This window comes from Gossypium arboreum, chromosome 6 (genome assembly GCF_025698485.1).
Source record: "Gossypium arboreum isolate Shixiya-1 chromosome 6, ASM2569848v2, whole genome shotgun sequence".
In the NCBI taxonomy this organism is placed as follows: Eukaryota; Viridiplantae; Streptophyta; class Magnoliopsida; order Malvales; family Malvaceae; genus Gossypium; species Gossypium arboreum.
The window spans coordinates 124,630,091-124,638,813 of NC_069075.1; the positions used below are offsets into that span (position 1 = coordinate 124,630,091).

Below are 8,723 nucleotides of genomic sequence, written 5' to 3' on the forward strand. Positions count from 1 at the left end.
TCCGTAAAATTTGGCACTAACGCGGTGTTCAGCATGTTCGGTCTCATTTCTTGAATAGACCAAGATGTCATCAATGAACACGACTACGAATCGATCCAAATATGGTCTAAAGATTCGATTCATTAAATCCATAAATACCGAGGGCATTAGTGAGCCCAAGCGGCATCACCAGAACTCATAGTGACCATATCTCGTTCAAGGCGGTCTTGGGCACGTCCGAATCTCGGATTCGCAATTGATAGTAGCCCGATCTCAAATCTATTTTCGAGAACACCGAGGCTCCCTTGATTGATCGAACAAGTCATCAATACGTGGCAACGGATATTTGTTCTTTATCGTCGCTTTGTTAAGTCGACGATAGTCGATCTACGATCGCATGGCTCCATCCTTCTTCTTCACGAACAAAGACCGCCGCACCCCAAGGCGAAAAACTTCGGTAGCGAAACCTCTATCCACCAATTCTTGCAACTGAACTTTCAACTCCTTTAATTCCGTTGGTGCCATACGATCACGGAGCTATCGAAATTGGAGTGGTACCGGTACCAATTCGATGCCAAATTCTATTTCCGAGCGGTGGTAAACCCGGCAATTCTTGGGAAAACATCCGGTATTCACAAACCACACGCGCAGATTCGGGTTTCTTCTCGATTCCTTGTCATCGAGTACGACGCAAGGTACGCCGCACCCTTTTCTTACATATTTCGGGCCAACATCGGCGATATTACGGTGGCAACCCTTTAAGTCCGTGGACTCAACCCGAATTATTTCATTATTCGCGCACTTCAAATCGATAGTCTTGCTCTTGCAATTTACAACCGCATCGTGCATGGTCAACCAATCCAAACCAAGAATAACATCGAACTCATCGAATGGCAAAAGCATTAAGTCCGCCGGAAAACAAGAATCTCGGAACACTAGGGGACTTTTCTTGCACACTTTGTTAACAAGCACGTAATGACCCAAGGGGTTTGACACCGAATTACAAACTCGATGAGACTCAATGGGCAAAGTCTTCTTTGGATGCTAAGGTTTCACATATATATGAATGAGTAGAACCGGGGTCAATCAAAGCAATTACATTTGTATTGAAAAGAGTGAAAGTACCGGTAATAACATCCGGAGAGGGCATCCTCGCGTGCATGCGCGTATGGCATAAGTCCTAGCAGAGCACGAGCCTCGGATCGATGGTAGCATCTCTAGATCCTCTCGACCGCCACCGACATTGCCCATATTTCTAGGTGGTCTACCTCGGCGATGGTAGCACCGGGTTTGCACTCGACTTGCATTCTACATTCATGCATCCTCGGGCAATCCTTCATAAAGTGGTCGGCCGATCCACACTTATAGCAGAGCGATCACGAAACCAACAGCTCCCGAATGCCATTTGCCACAATGTGGACACTCCGCCTCTCTCGGCGATCATTTCGCCACCGCGATCGAGGTGACTCGTGTGGTCACGGGGTCGATCGCGTCCTCGTCTAGAAAAGCCCAAACGCCTCTAGACCGGCTCGCATCATCTCGAAATCTCTTCGATGCTTGTTGAAGAGACTTTCCCAAGGACCTCTTCGAATTCTCCAATCCCCACATCAGTTTTTGTTTCTCCTTTCTAAGCTCTTGACTTTACAAGCTCGCTCAACAAGTACTACGAACTCTCGTATCTCGAGAATGCCAACAAACATCCTTATATCATCATTCAGCCCATCCTCAAGCGTTTACATAATAGCTTCGGACGAAATGCATTCTCAGCGTCGGCTAAGCCTCACAAACTTTCGTTCAGTAGTCGATAATGAGACATAGAACCTTGCTTAAGATCAAGGAATTCCCTCCGCTTTTGGTCGATGAATCTCGACTAATATACTTTTTTGAACTCGGTTAGAAAGAATTCCCAAGTCACTTGTTCTCTAGGCACCACGTAAGTCGAGTACTCCACCAATAGTAGGCGGACTCGTAGCAAGGAGATGGTACACTTTAAGCACTCATCGGTGTACAGGATAGCTCATCAAGCACCGGATAGTGTTATCTAACCATAATTCAGCTCGCTTCGGCATCATCATCATCCGTAGCCTTAAATTCAGTGGCCCCATGTTTTGAATCCTATCGATGGGGCTTACCGACCTTATTTGGTCGATTCACGGAGGTATTGTAGGTGCGGGGTTGCATTAAATCGGGAATGGAGGTGGTGGAACAGTAGTGTTGGTTCGAATGTATTGATTAAACCATTCGTTCATCACACTATAAAAGGCTTGCCTAGCCTCGTCATTAGGATTACTGGCCATAGGTTGAGAGTCCGCCGGCTGTCCCCTTGCGCGGAGCAGCGCCACACTCTCCACATCATCGCTATCGCTTCGGTTGGGATCGGGATCCATTGCTATAAACAAACATGAAGTCAAATTGTCGAATTCATCACACTATCGATTCATCATTTAATGGCATGTATAGCTAGACCCCAAACACATCACGGTAGTCCTAGAATCGACTAAACCTGGCTCGATACCAATAAAATTGTAACACCCCAAACCCGAGACCATCGCCGGTGTCGGACCCGAGGGTTAACAAACCAAGTTCACATGTTTTTGCCCACCAATTTGACATTTCCAGTCGGCTGGAAAACTGCGTCACTGTCGCCTTAAAATCATATCTCGAGTTTCAAAACTCGGAAACTGGTTTCGTAAATTTTCCTGAATTTAGACTCATATATCCATCCATGGATTTATTTCTAGGATTTTGGTCGGGCCAATTGGTACAGTTTATTAGTTAAAGTTACCCCTGTTACAGGGATCGACTGCTCTGACCTTCGTGCGGTATAACTTGAATATCTCTCTGTACAGGGCTTTAATGCTGGTGTCGTTTGTTTCTAATGAAACTAGACTCAAAATGGAATTGTACATATAAGTTATATCTCCTAATTCTTTTGGATAATTTATAGTGAATTTTAAAGTTGCGACAGGGAACCCAGAAACCATTCTGGCCCTGTCTCACAATAGCTTTAATATCTCTTAACCTGTAACTCCTATGACCGTTTCGTTTCTTCCATATGAAAATAGACTCATAAAGGTTCATTTACATAGCTTATTCACTATCTAATTCCATTCCTATGAATTTTGGTGATTTTTCACATTCATGCCACTGCAGCTGGCAGCATCTGTTTTAAGATAGGACTTACCTATTTGGTGGTCTCCATGATTCAACTAGCCTTACCATACATAGGTTCATATATGATCATTTTAACCATGCCAATGGCTGATCATATGACCAACATTCCCATTTCCAAGCCATAGCCACATCATGACACAAAATATATACATACAACCCACAATTAGTCTAAGCTCATGCTTCCTTTTCGAGCCATTTTCGCACTACGGCAGTACATACTTACATTACAACATATTTAACAAACAAGGGTAGTCCTATACATGGCATCTCAAGTTCAACCAAAATTTATACCAAAATGGAGGCTTGATAGTGTGGATGACTTGACTTCAACGATCCCAAATCCAATTGCCTCGGCGAAATCTAGAAAACTAAGAGCCAAAGCAACGGGTAAGCATTTTATGCTTAGTAAGTCTCAAGGAATATAATGAACTATAATTTACAGCAATACATTCACATAGCCAAATGCATCATTTCATTAATACACATTCTTACTTCATACTTCATCATTATATAAGTTCGCAAAGCATCAATCAATTCAATAACTGAAATTCATTAGTCGATTGAGCGAATGTTGCTCAAACACGTCGACTTTCCAATGCACATATAACGTACCTTATCCTTTGGGCTTTCCGAGTGTACTAATTAAATTCATTTCGCAACCAACACTCACCTCCAGCCCAAGATTCTTGAATATAACCGGATTTAATCACGTGCACAAATGCCTTGGTCTTAGCCCGGATAGAATAACTTCATACGAATGCCTTCTTGCCTTAGCCGGATATAGCCACTAGCACAATTGCCTTCGGGTCTTAACCCGGATATAATTTCCAGCATAGTTGTCTTCGGGCTTAGCCCGGATATCATTCAATTTCTCATGCACACATACATCAATAATCATTGGACATACATATTTCATTTTCGTTACTAAGGCTCAAACACAATTATAATCATTAGCATATTCACCTTGGGACTTAGCCCGGGTGGAATTCAAATACTCATACACACATAATCAATAATCATACACATCCATATTTCATCTCACATAATTCAAGTAAGGTCACTTCTTGAGGACTTACCTCGGATGTTGTCGAACGGCTTTTTCGGCTATTCGATCACCTTTTCCTTCCCCTTGTCCAATTGTGGCCCTCTTAGCTCTTGAGCTAATTCAAACAAATTCAATTTATTAAAACCTCATTGTGCTTGCTTATGGCGAATATGACAAGGATTTTAAATGGTCATATGGCCACTCTTTAGCTTGAATACACAATGGTCATGCACATTTTATACTACATCAAGCAATTCAATACAATTTATTTGAGCATCAAGGAAATGCTAAGGCCTTCAATAGGCTACCCAAGGCCGAATATTCATGTACATGTTGAGGTCAATTTTGCACTTAATACCTCACAAAAACAGCATGCAATCTACTAATTAATGCTTTGCACATTGTGGCCCAAAACTTATAATATAGCATCAAGCACTTATATGTGTGCTAGGCCGAATTGTGCTTGCAATTTCACAAGCATTCTTCCACATTTTCTTCTTTAAATCAATACATTCATCACTTAGTTCATAACCAAACATAATGTGCAATCATATATATGCATATATGAGCATGGCCGAATTTTCAAGGTGTCCATAGCCATCCAAAACACAAATTTTTAACTAACATGCAAGAAGCATGAATCATGCTCAAGAATGCATCATGGCGAATATGACAATCATGCTCCTTTTCAACTTTAATCATGATAAAACAAAGAGAAAACTCAAAATCTTACTCATGAATAGAAAATCCATCATTGCATGCATCATCATCAAGCTTCACACTTAGCATGCAATGGCTTTATCACCATAACAACTTTGCCCAAATACCATTTCCATGGCATAACAAAGATTTGAGCCATGGCTAATATGCACATCAAGTTAGTAACCAAGTCATGCATGAAACTCCAAACACAACCTCATACATACCTTAATCTTGGTACAAGTATGGCCAAATCTCCTTCTAGTTCTCTTCTAAACCAAAAAATGGAGCAAAAATCCCTTTCTTCCTCCTTATGATTTTCGGCCAAAAAGATGAGAAAGGATGAACAAATTTTTTTTGTTTTCTCTTCTTGGTTGCACGGCAATGGGGGGGGGGATGCTACTCTCTCACACACATTTTTTTTTTTTTCATTCTTTTCTTACCCATGCTTATTTGTTTATGATTTCTCCCTAATGCCCAACAAAACATGTTTCATGACATATTTAGCCCATATCACTTTGTCATGGCCGGCTATCACTTGTAAAAAAGGGAAATTTGACATGCAAGTCCATTATTTTGCATGCATGCTTTAATTAGTCATCACATATTTCCCTATCGTACTTTCAAAGTTCACTACTAAGTCCTTTCTTATAAATTAGCACCTAATTAATAAAAATCGAGACACGAAATATTTACGCATACCAATTCCACATACAATAAGCACGGAATATAACACTTAATTATTCTTGTGACTCGGTTTCGTGGTCCCGAAACCACTCTCCGACTAGGGTCACATTCGGGGTGTCACACCGTGTGGACTTACAGCAGCTAGGGTTAGGGATTTTGGGTGAACATGATGAATAGTGAAAGGTATTTATAGATTTTGGGACACATGGCTAGGGGACACGCCTGTGTTCCCTAATTTCAACCCGTGTGTTTCGCGTTTTTTCAAATTTTGGTACGTCTAACAATTTTCCCATACTCGTGTACCTTGGGAGTGTTGGTGTACACGGCCGTGTCGCACGGCCATGTCTGTCTTCGTTCGCTTCTCCCACATCCGTGTATAAAGGACCACGCCCATGTTGTTTTGGTAGGTTCACCCACGGTTGCTTGGCACGAGCGTGTCGTATGCCTGTGTTAATTTGACAGGTTCAGCCACAGTTTCAAGGCATGGGCATGTCGCACGCCTGTGTTGTTTTGGCAGGTTCGTGGCGATTTATCGTAGCTCGTGCTGGGGAAAATCTTTGCCCTGTTTCCACACGGTCCTAAGCACGCCCGTGTGCTTGGCCGTGTCTGGGTGGTAAACCTGTATTCAAGAGCTCCGTTAGTAAGTTAGGTGTTAAACACTAAAATTTAAAGAAGTTAATACAGTTAGTGCTCGGGTTGTCTCTCGAGAAGCGCTTATTTATAGTCTAAGCTCGACTTACCTCTCCATTGAATGGTCATGGTGGTTCAAGGAGTTTATACTCCTCATTCCTGCTATGAATCTCATCAAAATAAGGTTTTAGGCGGGTATTGTTTACCTTAAAAGTGCCGAACTTAGGATGACTTACCCCAACTGTACCGAATGGGAAAATGCTAAGTACCGTAAGAGGAATTTCTTCATTTGGTTTGGCAATGACAATGTGAGGATTTGCAGCATCTAATAAAACTTTATCTCCAACCTTAAGTTGATTTGGAAAGGTATTGAGCTTGTTCTGGCATTGGTTTATCATGCTTCTCGGTTTATGTGTCTGCCATTCATCTATCTCCTCGATTTGTAGCCTTCGTTCTTTATGAATAGGTCCTCTACTATTGCTTGAAAATGGCTCATGTACTTATTGCAAACTCATTTCCTGCAAAGTAGGTTGCACCATATTATCAATTTTAGTTGAATGGTTTAGACAATCACCTTCAATTTTCGATGTGTTGCCGGAATTGCGAGCTTGAAGGGTGTTTGTTTCGTCTCCCACATGAAGTGTGAGCTCACCTGTGCCAACATCAATAATCATTATAGCAGTTGCTAAAAAGGGCCTTCCTAAAATCAAAGGAGTATTGCTATCCTCCTCTATATCTAGAACAACGAAGTCAACGGGAAATATAAATTTATCAATTTTAACTAGCACATCTTCAATAATACCCCTAGGAAATCTTATAGTTTTATCTGCTAATTGAATGCTCATCCTAGCCTGTTTGGGTTTCCCAAGACCTAGCTATTTAAACATTTTGTAAAGCATGACGTTAATACTATCCCCTAAATCAGCTAATGCATTATTAACATCAAAATTACCAATTAAGCAAGGAATCGTAAAACTCCCTTGATCTTTTAGTTTATTAGGTAGTTTATTCTGTAGAATAGCTGAGCAAACTGTGTTTAGCTTCACATGTGAAGCCTCATCCAACTTCGGCTTATTTGCTAAAAGCTCCTTTAAATATTTCATTGCATTTGGCATCTGCAATAGAGCTTCAATAAACAGTAAGTTAATATGTAATTTTTTTAAGAGTTTAAGGAATTTACCAAATTGTTCATCTGAGCGGTCTTTCCTTGTCGCATTAAGGTATGGTACACGAGGTTTGTATTCTGTACTTACCAGTTTCTGCTCATTTTGGTCTACCTCACCTTTACCTTTGCTTATCTCAGTTTCTTGCCTTGGTTCTGGTTCAGGTATGATTAACCCTTCCTCATCTTGACTAGTAATCTCGTTGAGTTGCTACCTTGGGTTAGATTCTGTGTTGCTTGGCAAGCTACCTTGTGGTCATTCAGAAATCAACTTGGCAAGCTGTCCAATCTGAGTTTCGAGCCCTTGGATCGATGCTTGTTGATTCTTAAGTGCTATCTTAGTATTCTGAAACAAGTTTCTGAAACTGATATAAACTTTGAGAGCATCTCTTCAAGGTTCGGCTTCTTTTCCTGTTGGTAGGGTGATTGTTGGTAGCCTGGAGGTGGTCTCTAATTTCCTTGGCCTTCCCATGAAAAATTTGGGTGGTTCCTCCAACCTGCATTGTAAGTATAGCTATATGGGTTATTATGGGATCTAGAGTTATTGTTACCCATATATTGGACTTGTTCCTCCTCGATGCTAGGGTTGAAGGGTTGTTAGTCTGTGCATGCTCCTCCTCCATTTGAATCGCACCTCATCACTTGATGTACTTGAGTAGAACCACACAAACCGTCAATCTTTTTATTTAAGAGTTCTACTTGATTAGATAGCATAGTAACTGCGTCGAGGTTGAAAACATCGGCTACTTTCGTCAGCTTTGTTCTCATAACTTGCCACTGATAATTATTCAGTGACATCTCCTTAATAAATTCGTAAGCCACCTCAGGTATCTTATTATTGATAGTTCCTCCAGCGGCAGCATCAATCATCTACCGAGTCAAGGATTCAGGCCATTATGGAACGTTTGAACCTGTAGCGAAAGCGGTAACCCATGGTGAGGCACCTTTTTAAAAGGTCTTTGTATCTCTCCCATGCATCGTAGAGTGTTTCTAAATCCATCTGCACAAAAGAAGAAATATCATTACGTAATTTGGCTATTTTAGCCAGTGGAAAATATTTTAATAAAAAATTTTCGGTCATTTGTTCCCAAGTAGTGATTGACTCTCATGGTAACGAGTTCAACCATTGTTTAGCCTTATCCCTTAACGAAAAGGGAAACAACCGAAGGCAAATGGCATCATCAAAAACGCCATTAATTTTAAAGGTACCGCAAAATTCTAGGAAATTTGCCAAGTGAGCGTTGGGATCCTCGTCCTGCGAACCATCAAACTGAACAAACTATTGTATCATTTGAATTGTGTTAGGTTTCAGTTCAAAATTATTTGCAGCAATAGTAGGTCTAACTA

The 8,723-nt window shown here is 41.1% G+C and overlaps 1 non-coding gene across 1 annotated transcript; it reads left to right on the forward strand.

Moving 5' to 3' along the window:
• Positions 1–8,303: 8,303 nt before the first annotated feature.
• On the forward strand, positions 8,304–8,409 carry LOC128294506 (small nucleolar RNA R71). Its single transcript, XR_008284815.1, has one exon. It is a non-coding gene; the product is annotated as a small nucleolar RNA R71 (small nucleolar RNA).
• The last annotated feature ends 314 nt before the right edge of the window (positions 8,410–8,723 follow it).